We start from the raw sequence: 22,349 nt of genomic DNA, 5'->3' as shown, positions 1-22,349 counted from the left end.
AGTACCATCGAACAACTGAATTTGTTTGAAAGACAGTTTCAAAAAGACCCGCTCAATATCAAGCCTCTTACCAGTGTCTTTCAGACATATCTGGAAGCAATCTTTATAAAAGAAGTTCATGATGCACAGATAGAGGGATATTATATGCCACACTTCAGAGTCAAGAAACAAAGTTTGACTACTCCTCTCCACATAAACTTTAGTGCATCGTCCAAAACCAAAGCCAAACTGTTTTGGAATGACTGCTTGTAACCAGGCCCCAATATGGTCGAGATGCTTTATGATCTATTACTAAAGTTTAGAAAACACTCACATGCAATAACATCAGATATATCTAAGGCATTTCACCATGTCTTGATCAATCCTGCTGATACCAGACACACACAGTATCTTTGGTGCAAGACATCGACACGTATGGCTACCTTCGCCTTCAAAGTAGTGGTCTTTGGTATCACCACTAGCCCTTACCTATTACAGCAAGTTCTTAGAACACATTTTAAGGGGAAAGGGTGGGAAGAGCTTAGATGGTTCTATGTGAATAATTATTTGCAGACCTACCACACCGACAAAGAAATGAGAAGGGGTTACATCAAAATACAGTCATTGATAGATGATGCTCACATGCCATTGACAGGGTGGGCTAGCAATAGCATAGTATTAGATCAACAAATTGGAGGAAATGAGCCCACACGGACCTTAGTTTCAGGGATGATTTGGGATAGAGAAAGTGATTGAGTCTGAAACTATGTAGGGGATAAGTGCGAATGGTTGAGGGCATTAGTCTTACAAAACATAAATTGCTGTCTATACTCGTGTACAATTTTGATCCTTTGGAGCATGTCAGTCCAGTCTTTGTCAGGGGTAAGAATTTTTTACATGATTTGTGGGAAGCAGGGATAGGATGTGCTTGATAGGGAAAGACAGTAGCTGGCAAATATGATCTTAAAGGAATTTACTTACTTTCACATACTGAAATTAAAGAAGGGAATTATCTTGGGAAAATCAGAGTGCCACATATTTACAGATGCCTATATAGTAAGGCATGGGGAGCAGTAGCTTACGTAGGGGGGGAAGAAGGACAGACTAACATTTTCACATCTAAAATAAGAATATTCCCAAGGAGGCAGGTTAAATTAACTATCCTTAAACTAGAACTACTAACTTTGTTGTTAGGGTTCAGGTTAGCTAAACATTTGAAGAATATTCTAGAATTCCGTAGCATTGTAATCTGGACAGACAGCAAAGTAGCCATGACCCGGGTAGCAAGCAGGGATGGAAGTAGGCATACCTTTATCTCAAACAGGGTGGGAGAAATTAATTTTATCCAGCAGCAGTGTGACGTTGAGCTCAGGTACGTGCCCACCGCCAGCAACCCGGCCGATATCCTGACCCGAGGTTCCACACTGAAGGAACTAAGCAACAATCTTCTGTGGTACAAGGGACCAACTTTTCATCACAAGATAGGCCGAACTAAACCGCCATTGGACCATGCCAAATCATCGAGCCAAAACCATCTTCATGTTGCTGCAGCCCTTAAAAACTATGCGATCTCAGGTAGAGTAACATTGACTTTGTGTACCTAGTTAATTTGATGAAAAATGTCTTGAAATTTGCATGCTGCAAAGTGGATCCATTTGTGAAACTTGTTTATATGGAAAAACTTCCATACAGTGTGTGACCACTTAGAGAATGGGGTCACATTTCAGTGCTCAGTTGGGGTAAATCATGGGTAGTCTATACCTGTAGTAGATTAAGGAATATCATAGGATAAAAAATTGAAGTGTTTCTGTTGCTCTCTAAAGGAAGATTAGTTCAATTGTACCTCAGACTCCTTCATAACACTTATTTACATTGTGGGGTCAATGAATTAATCACTGTTTTTCGACAGGAATGTTGGACCCCAGGGCTACTGGCTGTGGCCAAACGCGTAGTAAGAGGGTGCTGAGCATGCAAGTTAGCCTTCAGACCTCTTCTCAGCTGTCCACTGCCTCCACCCCTCCCAAGTAATCAAACGAGTCTAGAGTGCCTGTTCGTCAATGTCTGGATTCACCACACCAGCCCCATACAAATCAGAAGAAGAGCAGGCTACCTCCTCATCATTACCTGTATGGCCAGCCATGCAGTTTACTTAGATTTCTGCAATTTCCTGGACGTAGAAACATTTGTGCTGTTACTCAGGAGATTGGCCGCCACACATGGAGTACCTTCACGGGTGTATAGTGACAACACCTTGACCCTCCATGCTGCCAGCGCCTTCTTGAGCAATGTGTATGACGAGGACGACATACATTTCCTCCAGGAGAGGGGATCAATTGGACCTATCAAACTCCTCTGTCTTCTGGAAAGGAGACTTCTTTGAGAGGCTGATCGGGGTAGTGTAGTGCACCCTTGAAGCTACTTTGCAATGCAACATCTTCCACGAGGAACAGCTTTGCACAATCATCCATTGATTTATGCAGGAGACGCAAGGGAAGACGAATTTCTCATGCCCTCCCACCTAGTCTGAGGCAATCTGGTATGTTTATTGCCACCAGTAGTGCCACACGAGATGTATCAGACCCTGACTACCAAGTAGTTGAGTCAATAGTAATTCCGCCTCACCGAAATGTTCTGAACACTTCAAGCGATACTGGTAACAGGGTTACCTGAGGTTGCTTCAAGAGTGACATGACTCCAGGGAGAGTCTGTCAACTGCACTGCACGTAGGAGACATTGTACTAGCAAAGGTAGAGCAGTGGAAAAGCAGTCAGTGGCCCCTGGGTAGAATTGTTGCTATCTTCCATGATGGTCGAGGAGTCATACGATCCATCAAAGTCCTCTTCAAAAGTGACGAGCACCTGAGAGCAGTGGAGCATTTAGTGCCCCTAGAAGTGAATGCCCACCAGGACGAAGAAGAGATGAACGAAGGAGACAAGGAAGAAAGCAACTCAGAACGGAACGAACAGAATGGGTTGAAAGTTAGTGCTGAAAGTGGGCTTCAAAGAACTGAAAGACTCAAGATGAATGAGAAAGAGACAGAAAGCGTTCGAGATGGTGAGAGTGAAGCAGTGGACAGTGAAAATGTGAAACCTAAAAGAAAGGCTGTGATTGAGCAGATTGAAAATGTCAGAGTGGGTAAAGAACAGAGTAGTATAATATGTTATGTTATTGTTTCAGAGGCAAACTTTCAAAAGAGTGGGAGCTCAAAAGAGACCTGAAGGTTTTAGGGTTATTCTGTAAGTCGTACGTCTCATGTGTTCAACAAGGGCAGACGCCAGGCGTGATATCAGAACTGTGAATATGTATGCTGATGTGTTTTGTGATTTCATGATAGGTCATTACGTAGCTCATGATCTGCTCTGGATAAGAAGTTATGTTGTCTGACTGAAGTGACATTATGAAATGCATATGCCAACATGAACATTGGCGAGGTCACGCTCTATTTTTTTGCATAGAGAATCTTTTGGTATTGCCATGATTGGGTTGTCTCACCTGTTGATGGAACTTAATTCCCTAGCAAAATAATTTTTAGTCATTCTGATGAACACTATCATTTTCTGCCATGTTGCAGTCCTGTACCTTATATGATGCTCGTCGTAGAGAGGCATTTTTTTTTCATTATGATTCCCTTAGGGAACCTTGCATTCTGATCCATAAAATGCTAATTCTTTCATGATTTATGCTGCTGTGTATTTGATTGATGATATTACCTCATTACATGATTAGAGTATTGTGCATTGATTGATGAAGTTACCTTGCTGCTTGATTTTTAGTGTTGTATATTTTCATGATACCTTTTCCAATTGTTGATATGTACCTTATTGCATGATTTTGAACATTACTGGGTTTTGTTGTTGAAATGCCTTATGTCCTGAGTTGTGCAGGTTAGGTGTCTTGTATTCTGTTTTTTTTGCAAATTGAGTGATCACTCTTATAACATGTGTTGTTGTTGTGAGCTAGACTCTAGTCATAGCGCTGCGAATGAGCCTAGGCCTTGACCGAGAAGGCCCACTCTTCCTGCCGCACCTGTCTAGTTCCTCTCTTTTGCCTCGGGTACCCAAACTTCCTGAGGGGTAGAGGAAATCGTGAAAAATGTGTGCACCATTTTCTCTCAACTTAAAGGGAGAAGCACATCCATCCTCTTCCGAGAGCCAAAAAGGTAAGACCGTGCAGTTGTTCTCTTGTGTTGTCAGTTAGATCACTGTGTACTGTGCATTGTGACCCATTATGTTTGTGTTCAAAATTCTTTCAATTGTGTTTGGCAGAAGCTGTTAATCGACAATATGTATTTTGTATACCGTCCCCTGACTCGTGTCTTTATTTTCGTTGGTTTTCATATGATTTGTGAATGCAATAACCAGGCCAATGATTCCTTAAGGGCCAAGCGGTCATCAGTTTCGTCATAGAGTAACTTTCAAAAGTCAGTGAGATTTTTTTTTTATTAAATTGTAAGAGTAGACATGAGATATTTATGTTCGTAATAAAATTCTTTAAAATCTTTCCCCCATATTCATTTTTCTCTGAGTGGGGACTAAAGTCTGTGCTATAGGCTAGGCTATCCCACCAACTCCATCAGGCAAATCAGTAAAACCCAGTTGTGATGGAATATTTCGCAACAATAGATTTACTAAAGGGATAACAAATTATATTTCTGTGATGAGTAAATATAAGGCTGCTGTAGCATTTGTATGAAAACAAAGGCAATGGTAGGAGGGCATCTTAAGATACTTAACAAAAGAGAAGAATATATGATAGGTAAAAAGTTATGTATGCTCTAAACCAGTCTACGAATAGCCCACGAATCATGGTTTTGGGGGCATTCGTGTAGATTACCCTGTTGGACAAAAGGAGACATAAAGGCCTGTCCACACTGGGAAACATTGTTTGGAAACAAAGTTTGCAAACTTTGTTCACAAACTATGTTTCCTAGTGTGGAATCTAGCAGTAAGCAGAATTGCAAACTGTGCAATGGACATTATCATAGCCTCATCTGTGATGACAGTGGTAGTAATTCGTACTCTGGCAAATCTGCTGCCATCAATTCCAGTTTCCAACCATCCAATCGTCTATTGTCTCATGTCATATCACAACCCGTGAAACATCCAAATCAGAACCCTACAACACCCTGTTGTAATGTAAATCAAAGGAATTCTTCTAAGGGAAGATGCAAGAAACACTGTGTAAATGCAAAAGTTGTAAAAAGAGAAGCCTTCAGCCAATCTGCCTGCCAACCTCCTACCAACAGTGACGGCCATTTTATACACTCACAACCAGCCATTCCAAACTCGCGTGTCCCTAGATACAGGAAGCCAACAGAGCTTTACCTCTGGTTATTTGACGGGAAAATTAAATTTGCCAGTGTCTCACTAAACAGCGCTCCCCTTATCTCCCAGTTAGTTGAAGGGGAATTTGAGACCATGTCTTGTAAGATTCATACGGGGAAAAGGGTCATTAGGACCAATTGGTTGTACACGATGATGATACCCCCATCTGCTATTTTGGGTTGAAGAAATGCTTCAAGGAAAAGGGGTGCAAAATGGCCGACACAGATGTAAAAGGGGATGTCCTGAACCACATCAATCTGTTAATTGGGACTGATTATTTCAATTTTTTTTTTTGTATTGGGATGGACAAAATTGAAGGGGTTAACTTGTTCATGACTCATGAAGGAGTTTCACCTTACAGGTCGTGCCTCAGTGGGCCTTGGAAGGGATAGACATGTCGACTGTTCAAACCCTACGTGTGTTTAGGTTGGTAGGAACTGAACAAGATATAGACTTATGGTGGAAATTTAAGAAGCAAAGTCTGACCGCCCCTCTTCACATAGTTTTTAATGCCTCCTCTAAAACCAAGGGAAAGCTATCCTTGAATGATTGTCTATACCCAGGAGCAAATACGGTTGAGATGCTGTACAACTTATGCTAAAATTTAGACAGAAATCTTTTACTGTAATTTCTGACATATCCAAAGCATAACATTCTGTGTTACTTGACCCCGAGGACACCGAATACCTTCGTTTTCTAGCCCTTACCTGTTGCAGCAAGTACTTAGGATGCACCAGGAATAGAAGGGAAGGAAATATCTTGTAAAGTCCTTTCATGTTGATAACTACTTACATGCATATACTTCGGTAGAGGAGATAAGAAGGGATAATGTGAATGTTCAAACTTTGTTGGATGAGGCTTATATGCCGTTATTGGGGTGGGACAGCAATAATGAGAAGTTTGATCATCAGATATGGGGAAAGGAACCAGTAGAGATCTTTGTTTTGGAATTGGGAGAGAAGGAAGGATTGCTTCAGCGTGAAGCTGTCTAAAGGGACTAAAAGCAGTTCACTTACAAAATGTAGAATACTGTCATTGCTTGTTGCTAATTTGGATCTCTTGGGGCTTGTCAGTCCTATCCTTGTGAAAGGTAAGATCTTTTTACAGGACTTATGGAAAGAAGAAGTAGGATGTGATGATGTATTGAGCAGGGAAAAACAAAAACAGGCCAGTAGGATATTAGACAAGTTCAGCTGTATTCATACTTTGAAGTTCACATGCGGAGTCATTTTTGAAGGGTCAGAATTACTCATTTTACTGATACCTCAAGTAAGGAAAACGGGGCTGTAGCAAACGTGAAGAACAGAGAAGGACAGGTTAACATTCTAACATCCAAAATGGGATGTTAGAATGTTAACCTGTGACACCTAGGAAATAAGCCAAATTAACTATAGCCAAATTAGAATTACTAGCCTTGCTATTGGGTATTAGGTTAAGGAAATATGTGAAGGAACTTCTAGGGATTCAATATATCTTCATTTGGACAGACAGCAAGTAGCTATGGCCTGGGTAGCCAGTCGGGAGGGAAGCAAAAACACTATAATTTCCAACCAGGTAGAGGAGATTTGTTTTCTCCAACAGGAATGTAACATCAAACTCAGATACGTCCCCTCCAGCTGTAACCCAGCCAACATCCTGACACAAGGCTCCACCCTGAGGGAGTTAAGTGATAACCGACTGTGTCATTCAGGACCAGCCTTCCTACACCAGACTGACAGAGCAGACCCACCTGTGAGTGTCGATGAATCATCAACAGCAAACTGAGTACAACTTGTAGCAACACTTTGAGAATTGAGAGATGAAGGGAAGCTAACTCTGATCACCGAAATCTGGGAGATAAAGGAAAGTAAGGTTGCTTTTGTAATTTTGATAAGAATTTTGAAGTGAGTCTTGAAGTTTACACACTGCAAGGCTAATCCCTTTATACCCCAACATTGACAATTTCATTATTCAGCTAGGATTAGTAATGAGGGAATGGGTTGTGTACACTTGCAGTGTCAACAATGTTTTAATACTAAAAACTGAATTGATTTTATTGCCTTTAAAGGGGAAATTAATTCTGATGTATCTAAAACACCTTCATGTTACTCACATGCATTGTAGCGTTAATGAATTAATGACCCTTTACCGCCATGAATGTTGGAGTCCGGGATTGAGAGCCACCGCCAAACGTGTAGTAGTGGGATATAGGGCATGCATCATAGCCCTCAGATCTCTTCTTAGCCATCCACTGCCTCCTTCCCTCCCAGCTGATAGAACATGCCTGGTTTGACCATTTACAAACATTGGGGTCGACCACACCAGACCCATGGCAGTCGAAGAGGCTACAGGGTATCTCCTCATCATCACATGCTTGACCACTTGTGCAGTGTATCTAGATTACTGTAGCAGCTTAGATGGTGCAGTGTATCTAGATTACTGTAGCAGCTTAAATGACGCCACATTCCTGCCGATACTGAGATGGTTCACTGCTACCCACGGAGCACCCTCCAAGATATATAGTGATAATGCTATGACTTTTCCAGCTGCCAGCACCATTTTTCATGAGATACACGAAGAGGATGACATGCAGCAATTCCTCCAAGAAAGAGGATCCAATGGATTTTTCAGATGCCGAGGTCCTCATGGAAGGAAGGCTTCTTTGAACACTTGGTAGGAATAGTCAAACACACATTAGAGACTACCTTAAAGCATAACATCTTCAGCAGAGACCAACTTCGCACCCTCGTTAAAGAAGCTGAAGCCATAGTCAACAACCGCCCGCTCATGTATGTTGGGTATACACTTTCAGGGAGAGCCCAGCTACTACACTGCAAATAGGTGACATTATGTTAGTGAAGACTGAACAACACAAGCGCTGTCAGTGGCCCTTGGGCAAAATCATCACTATTTACCCTGAAGAACACTGGGTGACCTGTTCCCTAAATGTTCTCGTCAAAGGTAATGAGCATCTGAGAGCAGTGGAACATATCGTGCTGCTAGAAGTGAATACCCATGATGATGAAAAGGAATCCAGTAGGGAAGAGAACTGCAGGGTAAGGGAGTCAGAAAAGGAAGATCAGAATGAGTGCAAAGATAGTGTAGAGAGTGCAACTTGACAGACTGAGAGACTCGCGGTGACTGAAACAGATAATGTTAGATACAATACGAACAAAGCAATAAGCAGTGCTGGTGCAAGACCAAGAAGGAAAGCTGCTATTGAGCAAAGACAGAAAATTTTGGAGGGGGTAAGAGACAGATTAGTGTAGTTTTGGTGTATTGGATATTTTCTTTTCAGATGCAAGCTTCAAGAGACCTGAAGGCTGGGGAGTTGTTTGTAAGTTACGTCTCCTATATCCAGCAAGGGTGGATGGCAGACACAATTGAAAATGTGAAAATGTAGATATACCAATGTAATTGTCATATTTTTCTTCTGATGTACTACTGTGATGTACCATTATGTGACCCACATCTTATGCATGGGAACCATAATTTTCTCTCAAGTGTCTCCGAAAGGATCACTGAATTGTTTGATTGTTGACACTATGCAATGCCGGAATTCAAAATCTGACAAAGGTTCGCAAACTTCAGCAAAGAAAATCTCTTGCTGATTCAATAATGACAGCCTATACGATGATTAAACTATCATCACATTACCTTTGTATGAATTTTAGCATTATTTGATTGCATTGCTTACAGCATTATTGATGTCTTGCATTATTGGATTGCATTGTTTACATCATTACTGATGCTTTGCATTATTTGAATGCATTGCTTACAGTATTATTGATGTCTTGCATGAGTCAATTGTATTGCCTGTTGCATTATCAATGTATTGATCTACTTGACTGAATTGCCTATTGCTTTGTTGAGTTATGGTTTTGCCTGGATGTATTGCTTATGATTGCAGGTTGCCCTTATCTGTGTGTTGGTTTCTTGCATATTTCTCGACTGAGTAACGATGAATTAGGGTGTTTCCTGATTGCAAAAAAATGTATATATTGTATTAACTGAATTAGCTGAGTGATCACTCTAGTAGAAAAATGTGACTTGTTGTCGTGAGCTAAACTTGAATCATAGCGCTATGATCGAGCTAAGGCCACGACCAGTGTAACCATGCCTGCAGCCTCACCAGTCAGACCTTGTCTTCCTCGTCAGATTCCTCCCTTTCCGAAGGGGTGGAGGATGTCATGGAAAATAAGTGCATAGTCTTTCCTCGACTGGATTCCACTGCGTTCCGGCCACAGAAAGTCAAGCACAATTGGCTGGCGACAAAAAGCGATGGTTCTTTGAGAGTATGGTCATATTTATTTCTGTTTGAAAACTATATTCACCCGGGTCGTGGGAGATTCATTTGTGTATAGTAGTAGCCATGTCCTATCAGGGCCAGGGAATGAATTTAGAGCAATGACAAAAGCCTAACTGGCAGTGCAGGAGAAGCGATTGAGGTAGCAGCAACAGGTTTTTTCTCTTGGTCCCACTTAGATCATTTGTAATCATGCATTGTTTTAGTTAATTAGTGTTTATTGAGTTGTCCTCATTCTTCAGCATACCATTAACATCTGGCCACCGGTATCCCCGTCTTGAGGGTTTTCATGACAAACATGCTTGACAATTAAACGGTAATTACCAATGTCCAGTGATTCGAGTGTATCAGTTCAAATGCAGACATTCCCTGGGTCACATCCATATTCAGGTGAACCTCATTTATGAAACACAACATTGCAACAACGCAGAACACTTCTGACTTCATTCATATTCTCTGTTTTTTACCATTTTTAGTGAGAGATGTATTATGATTTTATTACATGGGATAAAATTGTATCATTTTGATAATCAGCACAATGATTTTTAGTTCGGTAAAATAACCATTGCAAAATTAAAGAAGATTAAAAGACCCACAGATTAACCAACTTTTTGAAACTATTTCCAACCGATCAGCTTCAAGGAATGCTTGTGACATAATCAGTAAGCAGGGCTTAGCTGCAAAGCTAGCTGGTCATTGCTTTATCTTCACCTGCTACTATGGTTGTTTCTTAGTACTACGATGTGCATCAAGTTGCGTGAATGAGTCTTTTCATTTTTCTATATAAATAATTACACCATACTTTGAGTGAATTTTCTTTCTGTATTCTTTTACCTTGTTTCCCATTGTTGTTGCAGAACTGTTTTATTAGCTAAAATTAGAAAGAACATGACAATTCGAACCCAAATCGTTACAGTGGCCACCTTTCCAGGACATCCAGGACCAATGACAATTTACAACTGTTGGTTGAAAGTGCGCGAATTCTAGATATTTAATTCTAACGGAAGTATGAACAACAGCTCCAATAACATCCCATTTACAATTTTGTTTATTGAATGATAATGAGTACTCATATCTATAACATCGATACCCTGTACAAGATAAACCTCAAGGTTAGGCTCACCCCTGACCCTAAATAGTGGCACATCAACTTAAAGACAGTATGTTGGTCAGGCCTCTAGATAAGTGACGAAATCAGATATGTAGCAAATATTGTCATACAATCTGCATGATACCTTGGAGCCAATTTGCATAACTTACAAGTTACAGTAATTTCATAATTATAGAGTAATTAATAACCTATCTTTAATGGTGTCTTGCAACTACCAGCTATATCAAATGATTCATTTACTTATTGTTCAATTTTAGAGTTATCTGCAAAATTAATATCTTTTAAAATACATAAAATACATTGTAGCCTAACGAAAACGTGCCTCATTATAGCAGTTCTGCCTATTTACACTTACAGAATATGAAAACGACACAAAACTTCATTAGTACAAAACATAAATAACCCAACATTCTTGTTTGTAGGAGGTGCAGATATCACAAAATTCGAAGTAACAAAAACTCTTTAGTGCCTCCAGTGTCCTCTAAGCAGCACCCTCTAAGCATTGCTCAAATTTATTAGTTTCATAGATTTAGTTCTACTTCCCAGTTATGATGGAGCACAAGATAAATCAAATTAAGTGAGTGTTCCTTGGACCATTTGGGATAGGCATATAATGTCCCAGACATACACTAGTAAGACTAAAGATAATCCTCATCCAGAAATAAAGAAACTGAATCACATTATTGCATATAGATAATGAAGAAAAAACTTAAATAACTCCTATGAATAACTTCAATTCCTTCTAATGTGGTATCAGCGACATTAGATGAACAACAAAATCGCCGACTCACGTGAGCACTGTAGGTATTACTTGAGGTTCTTTGCAGCGTCCCTTTGGCCCTTAGCTGCTATTTCTATCTTTCCTTTTACTGTAACTCCATTCATATTCTTTTCCTTCCCTCTTACTGTCCATTATCACTTTACAATTGTTCATAGTTCAACTACTAGGTTTTCTTCCTGTTGCACCTTTTAGACCTACCTACTCTCAGTTTCCCCTCCAGCGCTGAATGACCTTATAGGTCCCACCACTTAGCCTTTGGTCTCAGCTCTATATTCCGTCCTGCTCCGTTCCAATATCGCCGAAGAGTTTCAGGGCCTTATGTGCAGAGCAAAGAGAAAACCAAATAAATTGGCCGACCAATGTAATCAGATGAGGCCAACAGCAACATTTCTCTGGATAATTGGGTACTGATTATTATCAGTCGACGTCAAAGATTTTTTAGAAGAGGATTTTCACTGATTTTGACCTCTATGACGAGAGTGAACAGTAAGCAATCATGAAGAAAACATGAAAGGATTTTATCCACTAATTAATGATAAAAAGAGCCAGAGAAAAATCTAAGATACTTTCCTAGTATTATTTATTGGATATTAAATTTGATGTAATTATGATGGCTTTCATTTAATATCAGGGAATAGAATATGAATATTCAATATTGTCATAAGTATCGAGCCTTACGCCTAATAAAAAACTGACCATTTCAGTTTTCAAATAACCAAGTTGTAGAGTAAAATGGTACTTTGGGGGCGAAGAGTCCAAGCCCAAGCTTTCCCCTTTTGATTATCCCCCAGAAAGAACACGTGGGCTGTATCCCTTTGGCTCTCCTTGCTCTATTCTTTTATTTCTAGCACCAACTGATTTAGCTGCCCAAATCTGCTGAAGGATTTAGTACAGGGGTTTTCAACCTGGGTTAGGGGTCTGGCTGCCCACTTGCTGACAGGCAGGACACCTCTACTGTAGTTCAGATGGTAAGCTTATAGGAGTGGATTGCCTTTGCTCACTGCAAAATGAAATGGACAGATACTTTTATGATGTGTCTGAAGGAAAATTAATGCTAGAGACCCTTTCCATGCAGATGTTGCTTTCGTTCATGATGCTATTAATAAAGAGTTTATTAAACTTATGAAAGGTTCCAGTGCTTGTGGTATATTTGAGAAAACATCTTTAGTCAGGTTCTGGTGAAAAATATCCAAATCATATGTGAAACCGTGTCTTCCAGCTTACTTATAAAATCAAAACTAAGGTCTCGAATGAATGTGGAAACCGGCCTTCGATGTGCTTTAGCATAAACTGCTCCTCGGCTCAGTTGATGAAAAACAGTTTCAGCAATCTCATTAACTTCCTTTGCTACTGATGTAATAATAATGAAGTTTGTTTTTGTAGCTCAGTACTATAACCTTGAAAATTTACTTCATAGAAACAGGTACATAATTTTGGTAAAAATTTTCTTTACCTTTTATGAAATTCTTTTTGTTTACAATAATACTGGTTATGTCAGGAGAGTTATGCACTTACTTCCCTTCAGCACAGTATACTTTGCAAATTTACACAATGGAATTTTTTTTTCTGGCATTGTTTTGCTTTCTTTATACGAAGGGGGGTGGATACTTTACTGACATTAAAAATGCCGGGAAGGGTACATGGTGAAAACAAGGTTGAAATCCCCTGCATTAGTAAGAGCATACAGAAACTGCGTCAAGTACGCCTGGAAATAAAGGAATCCGCTCTTAATCATTCTCCTTTTCTCTCGACCTTTCCAACTTTCATTTCTTCTCATGCTAACATACAAGTACAGTTTAAAACCTGTAAAGTGTTTTCTTGGACTCAGCGAATTAATGAAGTAATTACTCTCCCCTTGGCAGTGGCAGAAGGGAATTAATTACCTCCTCGAATCTTGCTCTTTATCTATTTTCATACGACAGGGGTCGATGTCCGGTGTTATTTGGTTGGTGCGAGTTCAAGCCTGAACCAAGTGAGCGTGAATTCAACACAACGAAGTCTGTTGCCTTTCATTCTGTACTGACTTGTCTGGGGACAGATTACCCCGTTGCAGTGTTTCCTCAGTGCATTGATTTTCTTTAATCAAGTGATGCCGTGTATTCCTTGCGCTGTTAAACTTATTCTGTAAATTGTAAATAAACTAGTATTTGCTTACTCAGGCTATCATTCTGGCGACCTTACACTCCCCTTTCCCCTTCAGTGTTTATGATTCTGCGGCCCCATTAGCAACACCAGCTAAATTTCATGTAAATTAATGTTCATTGGCTCGCAAACATAACAATATTTATAGCAAATTGTTCGTCCAATATCATTTCATGAAGCCTTTTTATTAACGACTGATGAAGTATTCATACGATGCTCATTGACAAAATACACGTGTCGTAATATGATACAGATTTTATTCGCTGTGCATTGTTAGTTTAATATTACAATCATTATTCACCGACAAAACAATTATTTTAGAGTAATTACCAAGTGTTCTTTGTTCGTTTAATGAATTTGTAGTTATCACTGGATGGTTAAAAGGTCAATCATTCAAAAGAGTTGATGAGCTTGGTGTATAACGATAATGAACAAGATAATGTAAGTGATGGCAATAATCAATGTTATTCTCCTCATAGATACTGAAAGATATGGTGGCATATGCATGGCTGAAAATTTCAAGATCAATAATGATTAACTTTCCTACTCACAAGCGCTCGGTATCTTAACAAAGCCACAAAGGAAATTTAATTATAGTATGATTATGTACAGCATCGGTACCTATTGAGGAATGAAGTGGAATGAGTGAGGGAACGTCAAAAGAGTGCTAGTCTTCTTTTTCAGGACGGAAAACGCGATAACCCTCATTTGCTAATAAAATATTCTTCTGATGCTAATAGAATATTTCTCAGAAGATATCGATACAGGTGGTTCAACAAAGGTGATTCACTACGCTCATCGCAATCTTTCCCGATTTAATGGAACTGTCAAATCGGAATGTAAATACAAGTGTCTTATACTCTTCTCTTCAATTTGGCTGAAGAACGATGAGGTAGAAAACCCAGATGAAAGAGGGCATGGCAGTATCAACTACTGCTTCAAGTCATTTTTTTTTTAAAGTATACTGTTGTCATCGGGGCTATTTCTCATTACTTGAATCGTCGTACCCACTACCAATTTGGCCACTATGATATGAAGTTTCAGCATATTATATAACATAAGATAGATTTATGTTGAATACATTTAAATAATTCACCATCTCTCTCCTATTAAAACATGTATATACACATATGCCATAAATCAACACAATATGTAATGCAGAAAAGAAGATATGAAGCCTACCTGTTATATCTGAAGTAAACCTTTGGTCACTCGGTCACTTGGTCACATTTTTTATTACACAAAATCCTTTTACATTGTTATATGAATGTACATATATTTATATTTATAAAATATAGCTTAAAACTAATAAAAGTTACTGAACCACCACATATATACTGCAAATTACAGTAAACCATTCATATTCATATCCAAGAAATTTTTACAAAATAAACCTGTACACTTTTTCTTCAATGTTTCACTAACTATGATCTCTGTGCCGTTATTTTACCAATCAACTTTTTCCTTTCAATTATAGTAATTTAACCTCACATCTCTTTCACCCACAATTCAACGATGTAGGCAATAATGATCGAAATTGCAGCATTCCTTTCTTTCTTTTTAATATGTGGAAGATCAAAATACAATATCTTTAACAACTGAGGAAACCTAATAGAACATATATTACGTACGGTATTCTTCAACCACAATACAATTTCATTATGTCTCTTACAAAAAGTATGCAGTATGAAGAATTGTCTCCTCTTCTTGACTGTCTTCACAAAAGCTATTATTTACTATACCTAACTAACAAAGCTTTTTCTTAGAAGGCCAAGCCTCATGTACATACCTATATATTATATTTCTATCATAAGGGTTTATAAATTTAACATTAATGTTATTCCATATTGAATCCCAGTCATAACCAGGGTATTTTTGAAGAACTGTCACTACACCGTTGACACTAAATAATTCATTATACATAACCTTATTTGTCATATATGGGAAGGTTTTACTGTGGAACAAGATCTTTAAATAACTTACAATATTTCTGTACTATGGTGTCCCTATAAACGACACAGGCATAACTAAACTTGGTTTATTAATTATATGATTTACTCAAATATTCATGTAGTGATACGTAAATACATAACAAAATGACTCATTAAGGTATACTTTTAAAAAGCTGGATACTAGCATTACTAGAGACTTATAGAATACATTTATCAAACCAATCCCTCTGTGATCTTTAGCCAAGTATAACGTTTCTTGTTTAATTGGCTGATAAACATTGTTCCAGGTGTAACTAAAAGTTATTGTTTTCCATTCAGCATAAAAATCTTTTGGCATCGGATAAATGTGTGCCTAGTACCAAATTTTCGAGTTAATAAGCGAGTTAATGATAATAGCTTTTTGCACAAGTGTTAAAAGTCTGCTATATAGGGTTTTGATTTTGTCCATTAAATTTTCCTTCACATAATTCCAGTTGAAATGCAGGCATTCTCGATAATCATCAGAGCAATACACACCCAATATCTTTATGTCTACCATGTTTCACGTCTAACCAATGGAGCTCCCAGTCTTCTCTATTTCTCCATCTCCCAGTTCCAAATACAGAGGTCTTGCTTTTGTTCAACTTAGCACCTGACGCTTTGGATAACAAACCATTTACCATCACAGAACTAGTTATCTGATTACATAAGCCTCCTACCCTACAAATTGCTTTTTGCAAGACCAAAAGCTTTTAATATTTTGAGTACAAACTTTATACTCACTCTATCAAAAGCACGAGACCAGTCTAAAGATATAATAGCACACTTATTAGAACACTCATTAGCAAAATATAATACATCTCTAATTAGAGTGTTACTCTCTATGATACTTCTGCCTGGAATACAGAACTGTTCAGAGGAAATCATCTTATCAAGACACGCTTATCTTCTGCATATAAGTTTAGGCAGGATTTTGTAGTCCGCGTTCAACATGCAAATGTCTACAATATTTTAGTAGCTTTATATCTCCAGTCTTTGGAATAAGTTTTATTACACTCTGTCTCTGAGTCTTTATTAACAAAAATACTGCTAAATAGTTGTGAACAACTTGAAGAAAATCCATTCCTACTACATGCCACAATTTCTTATAAAACTTTACTAGAATACCATCATTTCCAGGCGATTTATTGTTATTCATTCCATTACCAATACTTTAAATTTTTTTGAGCGACGAATTTTTAACATTTCCCTGTTGTCATCATCTGATAACACTTTTGGTATTAAAGAAATATATTCATATTCACAGTTGGCACTTACCTCTGACTCTGTGGACATTAAATTCACATAATAATCACTAATGTAAGTAGCTATACAATCAATACCTGAAATAATCTGTCCCTCTTTCCACTTTCCTATATTTTCAATTGTCATTCCACTAATAACTAACTTTTGTGCCCTTGCCTTTTGCTTATTCAACAGGAAGTGGGGCAATTTCTCGCCCTCAATTTGTTCTTGAAGTCTACTTTTGATTCTTACTCCTTCAATTACATCATTCTTCAGTTTCGTAATTATAGTTCTAAGTTGATATATTTCATTATAGTTAGTCAACAATAAAATGCTAGCTTTCTCCAAGGCTCTTTTTAGACAACTCTCAAAATAGTTCAACCTAACACATTTATATTTATTTTTTCTCTACTTTAATTTTTTGCTTAGCATTATCCCACCATTCCCCAATATCTGAAAAAGAAGTTTTAGTTTTCTTAACACTTAGCCAGAAACTCTTAGATTTATTCAAAATGTCCGAACCCCCTAACCGTGAAACATTCATTTTCCACAAACCTTTATACACTTTAATGTTTGGGTTTATAACAAATTCGAAACAAACGCATCCTATGGGGTCACTAAAACTTACTGGAGTATCTATATCAGTAATGGAATTGAATAACTTATCAACATATATCCTATCTAACCTTGTATCATATTCTGCTTTTACATATGTATAAGGTGGAACAGCCTTTTAAAAACTATAAATATCTTTCATTTTTAAACTTTTAATTAAATTGTTATTCAGGTCTTTAAGACTTGAAACCATAAGACAAGAGTTACGTTTAGGACAATCTCTTTCACTAGTAATACAAATGGAAGAAGTAGAAGATCAATGTAAACAAGTTATTGACAGAGCTACTCCGAAGTATTTACCAATTTCCTTTGGAATTTGAGGTTTTCACTTGAAGGAAATGAGTTGAGAGGTCTGTGAATGTGCCGTGATAAATGCTATATAAAAACAATAAGTGGATTTTATGCCATAGACAAAATATAATACAGGTGTGGTAGTGCGCTAAGTGTTTAGGTTCCCCCTGGCTAACCCAAGGGGGGGAACCTCCGCTCGGTTTTGGGTGACGGTAGTGCCATCTATTGACAGATTTTGCGACTAATTTTGGCAAAACTCATTCCATGTTACTTATGAGAAAGGATTCTTTTGGGTTACAGTTTTCTGCTTACCCCTCCATGGGTATCGTGGGTGAGATGATATTTTCTTATATGAAGGTGAATCCGAATTCTAAAATCGAAGTACAGATGATGAATAGGAATACTGCAAATTTATTGAATTATCAATTAAAAGCGGAGATTGGAAAATCAACGTTAAATGCAGAGAAAATATAATTAGTGAATCCCTTAAAATTGAGAATAAATAGTATTCAAGATGATGTATGTGAAAGAATAAAAATGAGAGCTAAAGTTAATGATAAATTAAAAGGAGAACAAGTGCCCGCGTATCTGCTAGGGAAAGAAAAAAATTCTAAAACCTCTGAATACGATAAGGAGCGAAGATGGTAATGAAATTGTTAATCCTAATGCAGTCACTTTGTACGTAAGAGACTATTTTGAAAACCTCGTTAAAAAAGAAAAATGTAATAAATCTGCTCAACGAATGTTTCTCAGTTTAATCAAAAATGCTATAGACAAAAAGGAAAATGAGATATTAACAGCAGACGTGACGGAGTCTGAAGTGTTTGCAGCCAGCAATCTTGGGATGAAGAAACGGGAAGAGTCCTGGATTAGACGGTCTCCCAGTAGAATTCTATAAGACGTTTTGGAAAAATATTAAGCAAGACTTCGTAAGTTCAGTGAAATTTGTATTTAAGAATAAAACCGCTGTAAAACGGAAAAAAGGAGATTTTGATCAAATTTCAAACTGGATACCGATAACAATGTTAAATGTAGATTTTAAAGTCATTGCTAAAATAATAACTAGCAGATTAAATATGTCTTGAAAACAGGTCAATAATCAATTTAAATGTTTTAATGAGAGATATTATCGTTCACATTAATGAAAGTAACAAGGCACCAGCTATGATAAACTTGGACTGGTCAAAAGCTTTTATATGCAATATTGGAGAAATTTGGTTTCGACAACGAATTTATCCAGATAATACAAATGTTATACGGAGACGCTGAAAGTGTGATAAACATAAATGGTAACTTCTCTGAGCCATTTTCTATTAAAAAATCTGTAAGACAAGGATGTCCCTTATCTATGATTTTATTTATTGTGTATCAAGAACCTTTCTATAGAATGATAAAAATGCAGCTTTCAGAGTTCGCCTTAAAGTTACCTAATCAATTGAATGTCTCTGTTATTGGTTATGCTGATGACTCTGTAATTATTGTAACTACTGACGAAGGTCTAATAGAATGTATAAATGTAATCAAGGAATATGAAAAAGCGTCAGGTGCCCTTTTGAATAAAAACAAAACTTCCATTTTAGGTACTGAGTACTGGAAAAACAGAACAGAATGGCCAATTAAAGGCTACCAGGTTCTTAAAGATTCATGTAAAGTGTTAGGTGTCTACCATACTGATAGCCTTCAGAAAAGTGTAGAGTTAAACTGGTCTATTTTAGAAAATAAGATTACCAAGATGGGTGATATTTTTCAGAATAGAAGATTACCAATATTTCAAAAGTCTATTGTGATAAATTGTAAAATATTATCAAAAACCTGGTATGTATCACATGTTTATCCAATACCAAATACATTTGCACAAAGAATTCAGAGATGTTTGTATAAATATATGTGGAATAGCAGTTATGAACCAATTGCTAGAAAAACTATGTTCCTAGATAAATTAAAAGGAGGCGTTGTAATTTATAAAATTTTGTGCAAGTCAAAAGCTATAATGTTTCATACCTTTCTGAAAAATTGTATCAATAGAGGTTTTGGTTATGAAATGCTTTATTTCTTTTGTAAAATTCGGGCGACTTTTCTAATTGAAACTGACTTTAATTATAGGGATTGGACGATTTTATTCCGCCTTATTATTATACGATGGATGACCTTCTCAGGAAAGTTTACCGCTTTAAAAATGATCCTAATGTGTCAAATAAGGAAATTTATTGGTTGTTAATGGAATGTAATGATTACAAACCCAAAATTGAGTTATTGTATCCCCTTTTGAATTGGACTGTGATTTACAGGTATATATACATGAAATACTGAATACAAATGATAGGTTGCACATCATGAACATAGCAAATGAGAATAAATGTCGCTTTTGTGGTGCTATAGAAAGTAACATGCATTTTATTTATTTTTGTCCATCTTTGAAGCAAATATTATCCTGGTTCAAGTCACTTTTAAAAACATTTTCTAAGATTGATACGAATAGTATGCTAAAAATTCTGAAATTAGACTTTACAACTGTGTCAAAGAAAGATGAAAAAACTGCAATGGTACTATTATCGGATTTTATAACAGGAATGTGGTATGAACGATCTGTGGGACTGTTGAGAGATGACCCAAATTTAGTTATATTCATAAGAAATAGAATGTCGAAAACAAAAATATTAATAGGTCATGCTTTCAAAAATAACTTAGATAAGATATTTACAAAAGACTCCCCCTCTAATATGATATAGATATAGGTTTTGATCAAATGTGAAATTGGCGAGGAAAATGTACTATAGTATTGTAAAGAATTAACTAGTATTTTAATTTTTTTTTTTTCTGTATTTATGATAACATAAGTACAATATGTATTTATGATAACATAAGTACTATGTAAATAATATAGATAATTTTGTTATATTTTCCTAATTAAAGAAAAAAAAGTAATAGAATTGAAATCACCTCTAATATCAAATTTCCCGTATTACATCTCACGTAAAAACACAGGTCTTGTTCAAAGAAACTTTCCGTTTCACATTTCTTTGTCGATCCAGAAGGTGGATACACATTCAAGATGTGCAATAAACTCTGACCAATACATATCCGCAAAGAAAGTAACTTGCCTCCAGCATCCTTTTCTTCACTATGGACTGAATACTGCATATACTTTTTTATCAATATACAAGCACCACCTTTCAACATAACTGGGGTATTCAAAAAAATGTCAAAATCTAAAGATAGAGTCTCAAGTGATTCAATGGTCTTAATATCATGTTCCTGAAAAAGAAAAATGTCTCTTTTACTTTGCAGTAGAAATGATTTCAGTGCTTCCTGCTTTTAGCATTATTTAATCCATTAATATTTACTGTAGCCATTTTAATGTTCATTTAAGAAAATTGTCAAATTAACTGTTTCTTTATCCTTCTAGCACTTAGACTCACCTTTCTCTTATTGTACCTTCTACACGCACTGTTTTTGTTTCTCATATTCTTACTCGTCAACCAAGTTACTCTTACCAACGCTCACTTTTGGCAATACATTCTGTGAAGGTTGAGTTTCCAAGCCTCCTGTATTTTAAACTTACTGCGTCCACATCTAAATTACCATCACATTTTCTAGATAAACTCTCTTCATATTCAATGCCTCCTTCCGAAAATAAGCTTCTGGCCTGTCTCGGGATCCAGTACTTGTTTCAACAGCCAAACTGAGCGTCGCTCCGCTGTCAACCCTTCTAACAATCTCAGGCCCATCAGCGTTCGTTGTTGACTCATTATTAGCCACTACGGCATCACTTATATGTTTCCCCGCACCATCACCTCTGACACCCTCGTGTACTACATCCATCATCAAGGGTTCCTCAAAAATAGCATTTATATCATCATTATAATCATCTTCCTGGTTTTTAAAATCAGTCAGGTCTTTTTCTGGTCGATGATTTTTGCAGTTATTACGCGAGTCTGTAAAACCTCCTTTATTTCTGACTTGCCTAGACTAAGCTGTTCGGTGTCCATCTGTTGATAATCACCATGATCAACCGCCATTCCCCCACCTGCATTCGTATAAAAAATCACGGGTTCCTTAGCGCCCCGTAAATCGGGGAAGTCGGCACTCCTCAATTTAGCCCAAGTTATTCACCCCCAACGCGCAATCAGCAATCAAATGCCCCGTGCTACCACATTTTATACAAGTACGAGGCTGCCACTATCTAGGGCATTATATGCCTGACCCCTTATTGAAGTATAGGAAGGGATATGTTTTTCTAGTTCCATGAAAATCGTTCTGTCCCCGCTCAGAGCAAAACTTTAATGACCAAATCCAAGCGTATTCTCACGAACATTTTTCAAGTACCGAAGACTGCAATTCGATAGGCACACTCTTCATCTTAACGTAAGTGATTGCCTTGGACACTGTTTATCTTCACTTCACCACTATTGTACTTGATTAGCTTCTCATTATACCTTTCCATCAGGGAACCTAAAAAGGACTGAGATTTTACTTTCAACAGACACGTTGATTTTCAAGTGACACAAATGTCGTAAACCTCATTATCTGGAATCTCCATTTCATCACATGTTTCCGGCAATACATCTGAACTCTTCATCTTATCATTTAAGAACGATCGATATGT

The sequence above is a fragment of the Macrobrachium nipponense genome, chromosome 29, assembly GCF_015104395.2.
Source record: "Macrobrachium nipponense isolate FS-2020 chromosome 29, ASM1510439v2, whole genome shotgun sequence".
Classification (NCBI taxonomy): domain Eukaryota; kingdom Metazoa; phylum Arthropoda; class Malacostraca; order Decapoda; family Palaemonidae; genus Macrobrachium; species Macrobrachium nipponense.
Note: the sequence above shows the minus strand (reverse complement) of the source record.